At 39.5% G+C, this 17,426-nt stretch overlaps 2 long non-coding RNA genes across 2 annotated transcripts in view; one reads left to right on the forward strand and one right to left on the reverse strand.

Annotated features, from left to right (window-relative positions):
- Nucleotides 1-17,426, reverse strand: part of LOC146463429 (uncharacterized) — a 225,147-nt gene that overhangs the window by 144,049 nt on the left and 63,672 nt on the right. The gene's annotated exons all lie outside the window — the stretch shown is intronic.
- On the forward strand, nucleotides 11,460-15,269 carry LOC146463441 (uncharacterized). Its single transcript, XR_014856910.1, has 3 exons — nucleotides 11,460-11,569; nucleotides 14,530-14,733; nucleotides 15,176-15,269. It is a non-coding gene; the product is annotated as an uncharacterized LOC146463441 (long non-coding RNA).

Here is a 17,426-nt window from a genome sequence, read left to right on the forward strand (position 1 = left end):
TAAATCGAGCCTGCGAGAACAGAGATGCTTTGAACAGTGGTTTTCAAATTGAGAGTTCAATGTGGCGGGATTTAGCGCCCGACAAACCATAAATTACAGAGAAATATTGACCTTAAATAGGCGTAATATGAAGGCCACGATAACTGCACTGAAATATATGTTATTAACCAGCCTTGGGAAAAACTGTGCCCTCTGTCTGTCTTGGATACCGGCCGAGGGCGGTATCCAAGACAGAGGGCACAGTTTTTCCCAATTCGGACCGACCTAGGCTGGTGAATAACATTTTTATTTATTTCTCAAACCTAACGAAATGCTTGCAAAAAAAAAAAAAAAAAAAACCCGAATAATTTAGGGCTGTAATTATGGCAAGATTCTCCGTAAACTGAACAATTTTCTAGCGAGTGGATGGTATAGAAAACAGAGGTAATGCAAATTAAAGAAAGTGGCTTCACCGAAACGTTTTTATTTGCGTAATAATAAAGGTGATTTAAAAGGCTTCCAAACAAACCTTGAAACATTTTGAATGAATATCTGTCACGATCTGACACCTGGCAATTAGAGAGCGCGTAAGAAAAAAGCGCATGTACACTTTTGAATGAACAACAGTTCAGGTGTCAGCGTGGCAAACAAAGTGAACGATATTTTCTTCAAAAACAGTCAAATGAGCTAACGGAAAGTATTATCCAAAGAACTTAGATTAAGTTCAGTTAACTAATTAGAATCGGAATCATCGCTGATGATAATTCTTCTTTTCTTGGGCTTCGCAGACTTTGGGCTTTCTTCTTTTTCACGGTGAATGTTAAATGTGAAAGAACAACCTTCGATCTTCCCGATGCAAGCGCCTGAGAAAACTCCTGGCTTATTAACATCTTTGGGAAGCTTAGTCACCGGCAAAGTGCTGCTCTCGTGGAGGCTGCTTACTGTTGATGATTGAGTGCTTTGTTCACCGGAGCGGCTTAAAATCAAGGACATTTTTCGCTGATGCTCAACCGACGCTGCTTTGTAAGAATCGAGGCTCTTCAGGTTTCTGTGACCGCTTAGTTGAGCGACGTAATTGACGGGGACTTCTGCATCCATGAGGCGAGAAATACACTTTTTCTCGAACGGAGTGGTTAGTAATATTCCCCTGTAAGCCTGCTGCTTATGCTGCTGTTGTCATCAGTTTACCAATCTCGTTCTTGCCGAGTGGTGCCTTCATGTACCAAATGCTGTTGCCTTGTCTTCTTCGATGATTGATGGCCAAGTAAAACGGGCTGTCAGCATTGTTCATTTCTTCTGGACGGTGACTTTTGAATTTCTTGTAATAATAAACTGGGCAACGTTCGTTGTTTGTTGCCTGGGCCGTTGGATTAAATGCTCGTGTATCACCATTGCCACGGCGGGTCTTGGATCCTCTCTCTGATTTCCAAATCAGAACTTCGTTGCCCGTTTCGTTGTCTGTTTGAAGAACAATGTCTCCCCTTTTTAGTTTTCTGCTTTCGTCTCGGGTACGGAATCCAAAGTGAAGTGCCAATAACCACCAAACTGTGCGTTGGAGCGCTTCAGGGTTTTCATCACCAAATTCACCGGAGCGAAACAACAAATCTTCTTCAGTATTGGATAGTTCTTTTGCGGCATGAGGGCGATTTCCTTTCGCTTCTTCAAAAACCAGCCTTTTCTTTTTAGAAAGAAGAACTTCCCTGGACTTATGGAACTCTCGGCCTTTGAGAATGTTTAGTTTGGAGGTCTTGTCGTTTAGATATCGCTGCAGGCTTCTTTGAAACGATTGTAGCGTTGCTGGCTGAGGGGGGTGAATAGGGGTATGTAAATCCGCCGATCCGCTAAAATTAACGGCTGAATCCGTCGATCCGCTCAAAAAATCAACTAAATCCGAATCCGCAAATTTGCCGCGTTAGATGATACGCGAGATACAAAGCGACTTCAGTTGTTGGAGTTGCCTTGCGTGATATTGTGTTTTAGAGTTGAGGATGACTATCAACGAAATATTTAAGTAACCAATGTCTGTATTGAAACAAAATCTTGCAGATACGAGAAAAAAGAGCAAACTTGAACTTCTTAACAGCCAAAATCCAAAATCCGGGCCCCAAAACTGGATAAAACCGCGATCCGCTGTGATCATAGGATCCGCAGATCCGTTAAAATTTCGCTCTGAATCCAGAATCCGGGCTAAAATATTTACCAAATCCGCCGATCCGTAGACCTATTCACCCCCCTCCTGGCTCATACGCTCCGCCATCTTCCTTCTTTATCTCCATCATGAAACGACATCTCAAGATGTTTAGCTCGTCCGCAGGTATGTCCTCAATTTTTCTGGCTTCGCCCACCTCAAGAAATAATCTTTTCCAAACGTGTAAGTCGTACTCTGTTATTTTCACTGTGTTTTCCGGTCGTTGTGATAAAATATACTTTTGCACACTCGCCCGTTGTAAACTGGACATTTTGCTGGTTTTCTTCATGTTGCGAACCGATGTTTTCTTTATCATTGTAATTTTTCCATCTCGTCGGGGTAATAAAACTCGCTTTCGCTGTGATAGCTTTCGTCTGAGTCTATGTCGAAATTAGTACTTGCCATAAAAAAGTTAAAGGTTTACATGATAAGCTCAAATTTATGAAAAATTGCAACGAGGCAAGTGATGTAATCGACGACTCATCACGCAAGGGATACCGCCCGCTGTGAGCGGGCCGGATGGGGGAATACCGCCCGCTTCCGGAACCAATCAGATCGCAAGATTTGTAGAATACCGCTCACTCACACACTGAGAAAAAAATAATGACACCTGTACAGGCCCGCAAATGATCCCCAAATTGAACCGCAAATGATCCCCGGACGGGAAATGATCCCCAGATTGGACCGCAACTGATACCCGATTGCCTCATCATAAATATAGAATGGAATGGACTCAAATTTGGACAGTGGATTTCAACTTTACAGAATTCATTTTTTTTTATAACACCAGTCGTTATATTTAAACTATCTGCATGCAAATTTCATAACTTAAAAAATTATAATATAGCAGCACAGTACAACAGAACAATTTACTTATAAACTGTAACATGCATGTATATGATTTACTTATACCATTACAATGCACAAAATGTGCAAGAATTGTACGAAACTCTTCCAAATTAAAAAATTAAAGTGCGGGTCAATGAAGACCTTCGCTAGATTTTTTGTTTTTTCGAAAAAGGAAGGTGATTTTGTCTTTCGTTTTCGTTTTGCTGCTGATTGGACTCCCAGTCTTTCCTTAATTTTTTTTACAAACACACTGTCGTCGGCATAGACCTGCAGAACACCATTGTCCCCCTCATAGACGCCTTGGGAATAGCTGTCAATTTTTTCCGCATTTTAGGCAAATTTGATCTTCACTAATTCGCCCTTCTCCATACTTGAATTTTAAGTATTCGAGCACATCTGTTATTTTTGCGTCTATTTGCTGAAGGCTATGGAAGTTGCTTTGATGGGCTTCATGGCTCACCAAAGGAATGCTGTCGAAATCGGCTTCTTCTTGTCTATGGTTACTTGGGTAGATTATAGATAAGCCGTCTCCTTAGCCAGACACCGTTGCAACCGGAATATCGAAAATGTTTACCAGACCTGATAAGGCAACATAATCACCTCACTCGCGGGTAATGGACATCCGTCGAAGGTGCGTCTTCCACCCACTATGATTCACGAATTCTCTAAAGTGAATGCGTTCGGGATGGGAGTGGCTGGGTTACTTCGGGGAAAGCTCACTACATCAGTGCGTGCGAAATTTTGGTACTCTCTGAAGAGCCTTTCCCATTCGAGTAAGTTGGCCTGTTCCAGTTAAGTATTTTTGAGTTGCACTGTCAAAATTTGTTTCGTATTGTTCGCGCTATTTGAAAACTGATGACGAATTTCGTACAATTCGTGCACATTTTAGGCGTTGTAATGGTGTACGTAAATTATGTACACAGGCGTGTATGTTCCAGTTTATAACTAAATTGTTCTGTTGCACTGAGCTGCTACATTATAATTTTTAAAGTTGTGAAATTTGCATGCAGATAGTTTGATATAACTGACTAAAATTTTTAAATATAACGACTGGTGTTATTAAGAAAAAAAATTGTTATGTATAAAGTTGAAATCCACTGTTCAAACTTGAGTCCATTCCATTCTATGTTTATGATAAGGCGATCGGGGATCATTTGCGGTCCAATCTGGGGGTCATTTCCCGTCCTGGGATCATTTGCGGTTCAATTTGGGGATCATTTCCGGTCCGGGGATCATTTGCGGGCCGGGATCATTTGCGGGCCTGTACAGATCTCTTACTAACCGAGCGCGAGGGCCGTACTGGGTAATATTGGCCCAAGGTCGTGGCAGTACGGACGCGCAGCGAGATCCGCACAAAAACGACTGAGGGCCAATATTCCCCAGTACGGCTCGAGCAAGCTAGGTTAGTAAGTAGTTTATTATATGGCACTCGGAGCAAACTTGTTTATTTATAAAAACGCACTTCCGGTCACTTGAATTCAAAGGGTTTCCGTCATGACGTGTTTTTGATGACGCGAGTTACCCAGAAAGAACAAGCTTCGGTACCACGAGTTTGAAAACAAATTTACTGAACGTTAACACGTAATCATTTTGATTATAGAAAAGACTTCAAAAACGATTTGTAGCGGAATTTGACGAAAATCTTAACAGCTGCAGTTTGTTTTTGTAACTCACAAAAGGGTTTCGTTGATCCCAGAAAATTTACTAGCGCATCACAAAGTACGGATCAAGAAAAGGTTGCTGTGAAAATCATATTCAACTTCAAAAGGAGCAGCATTAAGTCAATCGTCCTCATCGTTCTCATCTCTGGCTCGGAAATCCAAGTGAAGGGATAAAAACCACAAACAGTTCTTTGAAGTGCAACTAGATTGGAGTCGCCGAATTCTCTTGCCTCAAAAAGAACATCTTCTTCGTTTTTGTCAATCGCCTGAGCGGCTTGCAGCTTGTTTGTGCTTGTGAACTAGAGACTTTTGTTTCGCAGCTAGAACTCTTCTCGATTTTTCAAACTCATTATCCTAGAGTATGTTGAATGGATATTTCTTCTCAGATAAGTATCGCTGTATATTGCGCTGAAAACTGGAAAATGTTGCTGGCTCGTATTCACCATTTTTTCTGCGTATCGCCCCATGTAACGGAATCCGGAATCCGGAATTCAGAGAAATTTTCATGTTGGAATCCGGAATCCAGGACATTTTTTATGTTGGAATCCGGAATCCAGTGAGCTGGAATCCGGAATCCACTAAAGTTTTGGAATCCGGAATCTACTTGTGTCGGAATCCACTTGTGTCGAATTCTTTTGGTAGATTCTTCTATTCAGTTTCTACCCAGTCACCTATTAGTGGTCCACCTCTGACTCTTCTACACTTGCGACACTCGAAACACGTGTTCGAACTTGTCCACTCAGGACACACCCCTCCCTGGGCGCGGGGGTGATAATTTTCTCATGACGTCAGCTTCAAAGCACATGCTACAAAAAAGATGCTCGAAGATTCGCTCGTTGACGCTTTCGAGTGCTTGCATCGGAAGTTTTTTGAAGTGTACCAAGTCGAATCAAGTGGTTTTTAACTTCACTTCGGTTATGGGAAAGCACAAATCAAAGGAAGACAGGTAAGTTTACAAAAGTTTAGCTTTAAGATCTTTCGAGATATTGTTCATATGATTGATTGAGGCTGTAATAAGAAAGACGTATCGGATAAGTGAAGACAAAAAGAATCCAAAAAGAAAATCCGTCCTCAAATCGAAATTACAGTGACATCTCGATCGATCTCGAGTCTGATTCTTGAGAGTACTTATTAGGACAGAGCAAAAAGTAGATAAAGCCGAAATTAGAAGCAAAATGAAACTTCAGAAGCTTGAATGACTTGTTGATACTTAAATTTCTCGACATTTCTGCAGAAGAAACTTTGTTGACTTTAAGAAAAACTCGAGGGAACAGTTTTCTGTAGTTTTGGGGCTCCATTTTTCATTTCGATCCGTTGATATACGACTTTAAATCAGAAAAGTGAATCGTCGAAAAGGCAGATTAATTAAAAACTATTTCATTTTTATGGGCTTTTTGTTTTATTGTTTTTCTCGATGTTTTCTTTAAGAGTCCAAAAACACAAAGCGCTAAGCGATCAAAGGTCTTTGACATTTAACTCAGAAAAACAATGGTCGGTAAAACTCAAGGAAAACTGATGGTTAAAGAACAAGTATGTACGGTGCTTTGTTTGAATTACTAGTAGAATAAAACACCATTTTGATTATTTACAAGTACACGTTTCGACGCAAAGAAATAATTGAACGTAAACTGTTAATTCTAGCTCAGAGTTTAGTTAGAGCAGTTAGCTATGATAGCTAACTTTCGATAACTTAATAATCACGAATAATCTAAATTTAATAATTCGACACAACATTGTCTACAATCACCCTTTTAATAGTCTTAGATGGGTCAAATAATTGCATTTTACTCTCTTATCAAATGCTGGAAAACATACTGCGTTTCCAAGTATTTGGCAGTAACACATTTCGACACATTTTGAACATGATATATAATGAAGGTGAGGAGAGAGAAGGGAAGGGGAGGGGGGCGGGTGGTGTATCATAAAGTGACAACCAGAATGAACGAATGAGCCAATGAACTTAATAAATACGTCGGGAGGAGTGAAGCCGAGGGTAAAAACGGACAGTGCAGTTCACTTGGCTTGAACAAAGTGAAGACCATTTAACATACACTTTAGGTGGACTGTCGCTTTCAAACCCCCCAAAGTGCATCCTGGGTAGAGTCAACAATTACACCTGTGATCAGACAAGAAATGACTGTTTCTTAACTCTGGCTCCAGAGGAGGATAACAGACTCTGTCGTCTTGCAAATTGTGATGAATTCGAGAATGATGTAAGCGATCATGATAACAGCCAAGATAGTCTGGTTGAACAGCAAGAGGATAACAGCACCCGTCCTGTTTTGACTAGGGACATAAGCGGAAGCGAAAGCATACGATACATTTTAAGTCATTGAAAACAGGCCCGAAATACACACATAAGCAGGATGCTTTGAAGAGCCACCTTTTAATAAATGCATGTGACAGCTTACGCGGAAGAGGCCAAGAAGGATTGTTATATTATTACATGTAATAGTCCTTTCTGGTTATACTTTGCATATGTGGTTTTCCCTAGCATAAGAGGAACATAATCATAATAGGAAGCATAACAAAAAAGGAAATTTTGGATTTTTATAAGCTTTTATACTTATGCTTATATGCCCGCTTTGACAATGACATAGCGATGTTATGCATATACTTGTGCATATTTCGCAAGTGGAACGAACCAGGCTTTAATATAATAAGCAACCATTCGCAATGAAAGATTCAAAAGCAAAACCCTTTCAAAAAGCGCCGCTCATCATGATCTTTACTGTAACGCTCAAGTGGACGATGAGTAGAACTTTTTAAATTTAGTTAACGCACTTCCTAAGAATCAAATGACAAAAGCTTTCTCATTTTTGTGACGTGCATTAATTTCTAAGGGAAATCATTTTCCTAATAAACTAAGGGAAGGGGGGTTTAGATTTAAAGCTTGTGCATCACTTAAACTTTCCATTGATGCCACTGATTTATGCAGAAAGTTACGTAATATATTGTAACTAAGTTTCAACATTGGCCGTCAATATCTGTTGTTCATGTAAATGGTATGGGAAATGCCAGTAAATACTACATGTGGCGTTGTTCGATATTTTTTTGATCATGTAAATGGTATATAGGAATTGCCAGAATACTACATGTGACGTTGTTCAATATTTGTTGATCATGTAAATGGTATATAGGAATTGCCAGAATGACGTTTTCGAAATGTTTTGTTCTATGAGAGGGTATCGGTGTTTTTTCCCAACGGAATCATGACTTGTTGTTCCACTACAATATGGGATAAAGGTATGTGTTTTGTTTAAATTATTACACTAGAGCTGAAAAAACGAGTAGAAACAAGGACGCCGTAATCTGGATTCGAAATTATTGGAATCCGGAATCCAGAGGCTTGGAATCCGGAATCCAGTGAATCCAGAGGGGTGGGATCCGGAATCCAGAGGGATGGAATCCGGAATCCAATACCTCTGTGGATTCCGTTACATGGGGCGATGCGTATCTTCTTAAAAAGAAAATTGACAAAAGATGGTCAAGCTTGGACGCAGGTAGGCTTTCAATTGTTTGACTATTCAAGCCATTAGCTTCAATAAAACGGAGTAGAGTGTTCATATCAGTAGACGTTTTCCTTTTGTGTTTTCACTTTTCTGTTTGTTTATGAAATCTTCAATGGCTTCCTGGCTTTCGCTGATGCCTGCTTCAGAGGTTTCTACATCTTTGGGATAGCAAAATTTGCTTTGTAAATGATATTCTTCTTCGTCCATGTTGGAATCAGTCTTTGGGTAGTTTCTTTGCAAAGAGTGAAAGTATTTTCAGGTTTTCTTTTTGCAGTTTTAGCTGCAAATTTTCAAAATTGCCGCTTGTCGTAAACAAAAATACACGGCTTATGACTGTTTCCATGGAAACGGTCCGTATGGTAAAATCCCGACCAAGAAAGAACCAATCAGAACGCGCGGATTTACCTCAAGACTTCCTTGCCATATAATTAAGGGTATATATTTAACTAACTGATCAATAAATAAATAATTTTTCTCGGTAAATTTGCCCAGTAAGAATAGTTTTTTCCCGAAAACTTTCCTTGTCAAATGGAAAGGCTCTTCCCGTTCTTTCCAAACTTGCCATCTCCATTGTAAATCAAAAAACGCATGTGATGGTACAATGATGACGCAACAAGACATCAAAGTGGAGATGGAAATTTTGTGCAAATGAGATAGTACCTTATTATAGGAAAATAACGCTTCATGAAATTAACGCGAATTTTTGTTAACGTTAATTTTCGCGTCATTAATTAAGTGGCGCAATAATTTCTGCGATCTTAATTTCCACAAATTTCGCCCCATATTCTCCATACACTCCAGAAAGGAAAAAGCATTGTTTTATCAGGGTCGAATCTTCTGGTATTATGGACACTGCATGCGAAGAATGCTCAGAGTGGCTAGATTCCTTTGCTTAACCCCCATGTTTAGGGACAATTCCACGAACATTGTAGTATTTCGGATTTTTACACTTAGTGTTAAAATAATTTTTTTCCTGTTGTCTCAAAGAATTCTTTTTTTTAGTGTAAGTCGCGTTAATTTCCTAGCCTGCGTTGCAGCCGGACTTGTCACTCAAGACCTATAGAGAACTCGATATAGTCCGTCTGCGAAATGGTTCCAAATAGCTTGTTCTGGTATCCCGCCGGTTTGCACAGATATCTGTGACCATTTCTGATTGGCTTAATTTCTAACGCGCTCTCTGATTGGACATTTTCCTATTGAGCAATCACACAATACTCTACAAATAAATAACTAGTTGTTTATTCATCGCACTAAAAATGATTAGATAAAAAATAGCCTGTCCATGAAAATTACGCTAAAAGCAGACTAGATTATATTATAAGCTTACAATTAAGAATTTTATGAGTAAAACGCCACATTTATTTTCCGCTTGATCAACAGGTTGCAAATTATAGCTACATACCATTGTGTAATGCAATAAGCCTCGTCGAAAGCGACTCCGATCAACACATTTTTGAAGCTTTCACAATCAAAAATGCTTCTCCAAGATTCAGTGGAGAGCAAACACTCAGGAGAGCCATAGACGAGCACGAAATTACCATTCAGGACCTGTTGCATGAACTTGAACCACGAGGCCTTTCCAAAATATCGTCCGCCACAATTGGAAGACATTGGAATATTAAAGATTTGCCATAGCCAGTTGACAAATTCACAAAAATATTTTGACCTAACAGAAATTCCCGAAGTGAATTTTCTTGTTCCGGCAGAAGTTAGATATTTCGGACTGCCGCTTTTCACGGCTCTAAACGCTCGTTCCCAACTTTCTTCAGGAATAGCCGTCATTTTCTTTTGATTCAAAACGCTAAAATATTTCAAAACGATCAATTTATCAATCCAAGGGAAAACCCGGGGAAGTACAACAAGTACAAATCGTTTTTTTAGGATCGCGGTTGGAGAGCAGAGTATTGCTCAAGAAGGAACGACCAATCATAGAAAGCGTTAGAAATTAAGTCAATCAGAAATGGTTACAGATTTCCCTGCAAAACTGCGGGATACCAGAACAAGACTAACAAGCTATTTGGAGCCGTTTCGCAGACGGACTATACCAGGGATTGTATAGACTGTCTGCGACGCAGGCTATAATTTCCTTAACTTTGAAATTTTTTAGCACGTTGGTAAGTAATTTTTCCTTCAATTCGCGTTAATTTAAGTCGCGTTAATTTCAAATACCTTAATTAAGACAAGCGTTAACTGAATTTCCTGTAATAAGGTAATTTCCGTCCTGACCAGTTGAAAAAGAAAACGTGGAGGACCTCCGAGGGTCGTTCGTTTGTTCTGGGAAATTTTCCGTGTGATCCATGTGTGCCATTTGAATTTCAACCAATTGAGCTGAAAATTTTGTCTAAATGGCATTCGCTCCCTGGTGTTTTCCATTTTTGTCGGTTGCAAAATAGTTATAGTGGCGTGGGAAAGGATTGAGATCAAACGGCAGAAAAGAAATCCACAAAGGCTATAACTAGTCAACCCATGGAGCAAAGTCTAGTATTACAGTAGAAAATGCTAGTGATGGGCTTTTGTCCATATGAAGAGGACGATTTTTATGTTCACACTGCAATAGAGAATAGACTTCCAACGGTCTCTTCCCTCTAATTATGTGGGGCGCCGCGAGAAAAACGTTTTCATGGTTAGTTTGTACGTTTCCGTTCTCACGCAGTCTAAATAAACGGCAAAACAGTCTCTTTCACTGGTACTTTCTGTCGAGATATGATGAGTCATATGCATGCGTGAATGGAGGAGAGAAGGAGAAACGTATGTACCGATGGGTTCTCGCGGTAGCCTCGCAAGCCCGCGGGGCTCCAATTTCCACTCGTAATAATCACCCTCGTCTCAGTTTCTTTTACGCGGTGCCGCGTTTCAGCCACCCAACTGAAGGTACTGTTACGCTATGCATTCTTCATTGCGCTTGCCTCTAAATTAACTAATCAAACGGTCGCTAATGCATTCCAGATTTGAGGACCAGTCATTTAAACATCTGAAGGCGATATCAAAACTCATCTCCAGGGCTCTCTCTGTATGTAAAAGGCGGTATAGACAAAACCTTGCCAAATAGCAGATCACCTTGAGATTTTCCAATAACTTGAATTTTTCATCATGATGGGGAACAATAAGGAGTATATTATTTCGAAAGAACAACTCGGGCGCTTATTTCAAGCCGCTACGTGTGCTTGTTTAACGTGAGCTAAAAACGAATCTAATTGGCTGAATTTGCGCGCGCGTTTTTCCTCCTTTGTTACGTCACAAAGAAAAGTTTTCAGTTGCGAAACGAAAATCACTTGCTTCGGAGGCGATTTTTACGGAAAAGGAAAACTTAACCAAACAATTTAAAATTGAAAGTCACTTTGATTTCTTTCAAATTACAATGGAAAAATAAAAGACCTCAGGTAAGACAGACTCCATTAACGCGATATTGTCCGCAAACAGTAAGGTTTGAGCGTGAAAACAGTTTGTTAAAATATTCGAATCGCTTCCCAACACGTTAAGCAAAATTATTTTGGACGTGGTTTGAAAAATTGGGTATTCCATGTGATGGCTCCTTAAATGCGCCTTTACATGACAAACTTAAGGTAATATTACAGAGGACATTTTTAACGCAGCACAGCACGAGGATAAATTTTGTACACAAGATTTTATTGCTGCAACGCGTTGCAAAACTTGCAATGTGTTACTGCAATAAATTGCTTCGTTTGTTGCATCACTGAGTCATTCTGCGTCTGGTCGCAAATGCAAGTTGTTTTGCAAACGTGGTAAAAGAGTTTGTCAACAGGTTGCATATTCGTCAACAACGAGGGCTCAAATTTCGAATTCAGCGCGCATTGCTGTCGTACTCACATTACGTGGCTACAAAATAATCTGATTGGCTGATTTACGCGCGCGCGCGTCACTCCTCCTTTGTTACGTCACAAAGGCAGGTTTCAGTTGAAAAACAAAAATCACTTGATTCAGCTGCATTCCCGAAGACAGAAAAAAAGAATTGCTAAATAAATTGAGAAGAAAAGCGTTTGCTATTCTTTTAAGGGAGAGAGAATAGCAAATTGGAAGTTAAAAGGTATGTCAAACTCAAGTTGCTTTTTTGCCACTTTTAGTGGACTAAAGTAAAGATGATGTTAAAGTTCCACTGGGCGGCAAACTAACGTTACAAACTCCTGCTGATAAATTGAAATGGGCGTGTTTCAGTAAAGTTATTGTGATACTACTTGAGCAAATACATTTTAGCGTGTGTAAACGAAGCAAGAAAACATGCAGTTTGTTAAAATTTTATGGAGCCTTCGCACTGCAAACTTAAGTGTGCAAACTGATCTTAAGTCTGTGTGTCTAACTGCTTTTCTTTTCATATACCAATGTTATCTATGTTCTGTCTTGTCTTTCTTCTCAAATGCCACTGAGTTGGTCGATGCCGGTGTGAACGTACGAAAGACAGTTTGTTTGCTGTCTGTCTTCATTTCGGCGATCTGAATTGAAATCGTTTCAAACACGGCTGTGTGAATATTGCGTTTTGGACAAAATGAAAACTGAAACATTTGAAAACGCATCAGTTTGCACTTGGTCTTTCAACAATTAAAAATACTGGAAAAGGTAAAACAATTGATCTCCATGCAAAACACTGTATATTGTAATTTAATTTCTAATGTATCTGAAATTTATGCATCTCTTTTTTGTTTTCAAGTTTTTATGTAATTGCGTTGATTTTTGTTTTGAGGGCCACAAGTCTATTAGTGTTGGGCACTATTATGTATAACCCTCGCTAAGTAAAGACTCTACTAGTTATTGGCTGCTGCTGCTACTACTACTACTACTACTACTACTACTGCTTCTGTTGCTGCTGCTGCTAGTGGTGGTGGTGGTGCTGCTGCTGCTGCTACTACTACTACTACTACTACTACTACTACTACTACTACTACTGCTGCTGCTGCTGCTGCTGCTGCTGCTGCTACTACTACTACTGCTGCTGCTGCTGCTGCTGCTGCTGCTGATGCTACTACTACTACTACTACTACTACGACGACGACGACGACGACGACGACCACCACCACCACCACCACCACCACCACCAACAACAACAACAACAACTTTTGCTTGTCACTTTTGCTCCTTTCAGTGACCTTCATTTTTCTGGTGGCGAAACACGCTGTATTTAATAAGGAAAGTCTGCTGCTTTAAACCAACAAGGCAACATCCTGTTGAAGCTTGAATAGTTTTATGCTTTGTTTTCGCAGCGTTTAAGTGGCGTACACAGCTGCGAGGGTGTCTCATTTCTTAAATAATAATCCTTCATCCGCAATTCAGCCGATGTCTAGGATATTTTAGTTTTTCATTCAAAATGATTCTTGCTTTTCACTTTATTTAGCTCAGATTTTTATCTTGAAAGCAAATTTTGCTTCACCGCGCATGACAAATAATCGTTAACTGAACGTGCAAACGTGGAAACACATAGGTGACCTACTGATCAGTGAAGTTGCAACATCGCCCACACCAAGGCAAGCATAGAACTTTTAAACTGCACTTTGATTCCACGATGTTCACGTTTTGCTAAAAATGGCGCACAACGATTCTGAAGTAAAATGATGGAGTATTATCAAGAATGGATACAGACCCTCTCTCACTCTTGTGGCTTGATTCTTTAAGTCCCGTGAGGGATTAGAGGCTTTTCCCCTGTCCTCGATAACATACTGTGGCTCGTCCCACTCCAGCAGCTCCGTAATGAAGTGTCTCGCCGTGTTGTATTGCCTTCCTTGCAAGTCTCGTACTGTTGAATCTTTTAATCAGACCTTTCGGCGTCACCCTCAGATAACTAGAAGGACCAATTAAATAGTACTTTTAAATTCTTTTCTCTCTGCGAAATGTAAAAAGGCCTCGTGAACTTCAATGTTTTGGAAACTGTTTTCTCGGCGTTTATGCGCAAAGAACCTTGATACTCTGTACTCCACATTGTTGTGTTCCAAAAAGCATAAAAGTAAACGGGGATAATTTTGTGAATATGATGTTCTCAACAATTCTTCCTTGTCTCAGTAAGGAGACCATTTATTTGGCTTTTAAACGTTGAACTGCTTTTAATCCAGGGATTTTTATTCAGCTGCCTGGCAGTTGAGATAGTCTTAATTTACTGCAAATATAATTTATCGTTAGCTACAAAAAAATATATCCATTTGTACCTTTTCGCACCTTTTTTTAAATTTGGCAAAAAATACCTTGGAAACCTAGGCGAAAATTAGTGGATTTTGATCTGAATTGCAAATTATATACTAAACTGTATCTCTCACCTTCGACTTAATCCGGTCGGAGCGTTAATGTGAAGAACAAAATATTGGTCCGTAAAGGGAGTTTTACTACGTTTTCTTCATAGCTTTTGCCACACTAATTCCCTGATCATGACGTCCAATATGGTTGAAGAAAACACCGAGAAAAGTAAACTGAAGGACAAAATGTTCGTCGTGCATCGAAGAAACTCTAGTAATCTGTTGGAGCACGTGGAGGCTAAGCCGTGGTCCCTGAAGAATCCTCGTCAACTTTGAAATTTAATTTCGAAAGTTACTTCGTCCTGCTACAGGTAATTTCCTTTATTCTATTTTACTAAGAATTTATAAAACTTGTGATGCAAGTTGATGTTCTACTAGGTGCAGCTCTGAAAATTAAGAGCCATCCAGAGCCTCGGAACTAGTTAATGTTTGCTTGTTTACTCATGACGAAAGTGAATGAAAATATTAAACTGCACATGATGAACCCACATTATGTGGCATGGAAGTGCGATACTGCATGCTAAGGGGGTTTTAAAGAATCCACAATTTAAACAGCCAGAACCACATTACGAAACTATTATTTAAGGTTTGTTCCCCCTACAGTTAATGTTCTTCATGTATTGCCGAATAACACATCAGTGACACGTTTGTGGTGAGCTATATTTTACTGCAGCATCGAGAATATCTCGATGGAAAATTCTAAAACTAGTGCACTGAACTATTCAACTAATAAAACGTATCTTCGATTTTAAGGATTCACACAATTTATGCCATGGATTGAAGATTTTGCAGAGCTTCAACGCAACGACCGTGAAAATGAACTGTTTTAATCGCCGGGGAGGTGAATGTATTCTAGTGTGCACATAATTTCCTTATCTCTGGTGTTTAAGCCACAACTTATGTTAATGATTGACTGTGGGAGGCTGTTCCAGAGTGTCACAGCTCTCGCACTTCACTTCAGATTCATTAAGTGTAACCTTGGCTTTTGCCCGGCACTGAATATAATTTACGGTTATAATGATAGCAAAACCTTGGTAATTTCCATCTGTTATTAGTTGTCTGCAGATCTAGTGTTGTTATTGTTGGGGTTGGGGGTGATTAACTGCTCAGATTTAATTTTTCCCATCTTCCCTGATCGATGTTTGGAAATTCCGAAGGGGACGGTGGGGAAGGGGGGGGGGGGGGGGTCCAAGCTAAACTTTTAAAAGGAAAGTATGAAACTAAATTATAATTAAGGGGTGGTGGGGTGGGGGGTTCTTGTGGTTAACCCATTGAATTTTTACCCAACAACGACCACGGAAACTTTCTTCTGGCCATTATCCTCGTGAGATGCAGCAAATCTGTCCAAAAATTTAGTTTGCGGCAAGAAAAATAATATTTTGTTTTAAAATTTGGTTAATTATAAATTTTAAAGCCAACGCTTGTGGGATCATGTTCAACGTCCTTATAATTTTTTCTCTTTTACGCTAATTTTAAGTCCTTTTTTCTCGCTTATTTTGTGGTTTTGTTTGCCTTTCAGTCGCTTCCTACGCTTCCGTGAAAGTCAAAAATTTTTAACGAAAAATGCCAATGTTTTTCTTTGTGAGGAAAAATCTGAAGGTTTATTTTGTGTACATTTGGTTCAATTCGTTGTGACATGCTCCTGTGGCGTGCTTTGAACGATTTTTCTTGCTTTACTGGCTGATTGTGAAAACATCTTCGGGCGGTATTTAAAGCGATGACGTCACACGTTGTACAAAGATCATGGGTGTTTTGGCCGGTGTTAGGAGTCAATTGGTTAACGCGTGGGGAGGCTCTTGACCTTGAAATCGAACAAAATGTATGCGTCAACTCTGCTAGGGACTCTAATCTCATCCAGTGTGGAGAAGTAATACTCCTATTTTTCCTATGTCACGGAAATCACTTTTCGCTTTTAATTTTGATCCGACTGCTCATGACCTGAAAAGAGTAACGAGGCCGTGTGTTTCAGAACTGTCCCTTAACTTCACTTCCAGTCGCTGATCCTCTATTTTCCTCTATTTTCTTTCTCTGCTGGTTAATTTCAGACAGGGATGAGAAGTCACGAAAGACGCCTTAACCTAGAAATTACTGTCTAAAGAGGTGAGTTGGTTATCTATAATAGATAAATTTCTAACTACTCTTTGGTGAGTCATTATTAGGGTGTTTAAACAAAATCACTAAGGGTACGTTCGATTGACCCTATTCTGGAATAAGAATATATACATTGACTTCTAGAAATCCCTCATAAGAGGCTTTTAAAGTCACTGGAATTCAAACTGGCGTTGAAATTATCGTTTATTAGTGGAAGTTTGTAAAACTGTCTTCCGAAATATATTTAGAAAGAGAAATCTGGTAGCTATTCTGCTTATTCTTATTCCGGAATATAATACGGTCATTCGAACGAAGCCTTAGTGTGCTTTCGACCCTATACCAGAAAAAGAATGCATATAATGATTGCTAAAATTCTTCATTTGAGGTTTAGGGGTTACCGGGACACAAAATGGGTCTTGAATATCGTGCGCAAGCAGACGTTTGCAGATTCGTCTCCCAAAATTTACCAAACGAGAGAAACATAGAGGTTATTACGTTTAATTCGGAATGTGGTCAATCAAACGCGATCTCAGACAAAAAGGCAAGAAGGAGCAGAAGGCTTTGCCGTTGTCCTGTTCATTTTGATACGACAGTCATGATCAGTTCTTTTTAAAACTAGCAACACGGAATAACCAAATTATAGATCTGACATCCATCGTATAGAGGGCGTAAACAACTTGACACTCTTACTCTTACAAAATTGCCGAAATAACGCACCTCAAAACATATTAGCTTTTTATTACAATGCTGTCCTTGTCTTATTACATTTAGTGATCGATATATTTTTTGTTTTCTTTCTATAAAGGATCCAAGGAACTTTCAGATGTCGTATTCAAGCGAGCAACAGAGATGATCACCTCCGTAACTGAGCAAGCAATGCAAGTAGAGGTAGAGAAACTAATTTTACTTTAAG

The sequence above is a fragment of the Pavona decussata genome, unplaced genomic scaffold (assembly GCF_977016875.1).
Source record: "Pavona decussata unplaced genomic scaffold, jaPavDecu1.1 SCAFFOLD_176, whole genome shotgun sequence".
In the NCBI taxonomy this organism is placed as follows: domain Eukaryota; kingdom Metazoa; phylum Cnidaria; class Anthozoa; order Scleractinia; family Agariciidae; genus Pavona; species Pavona decussata.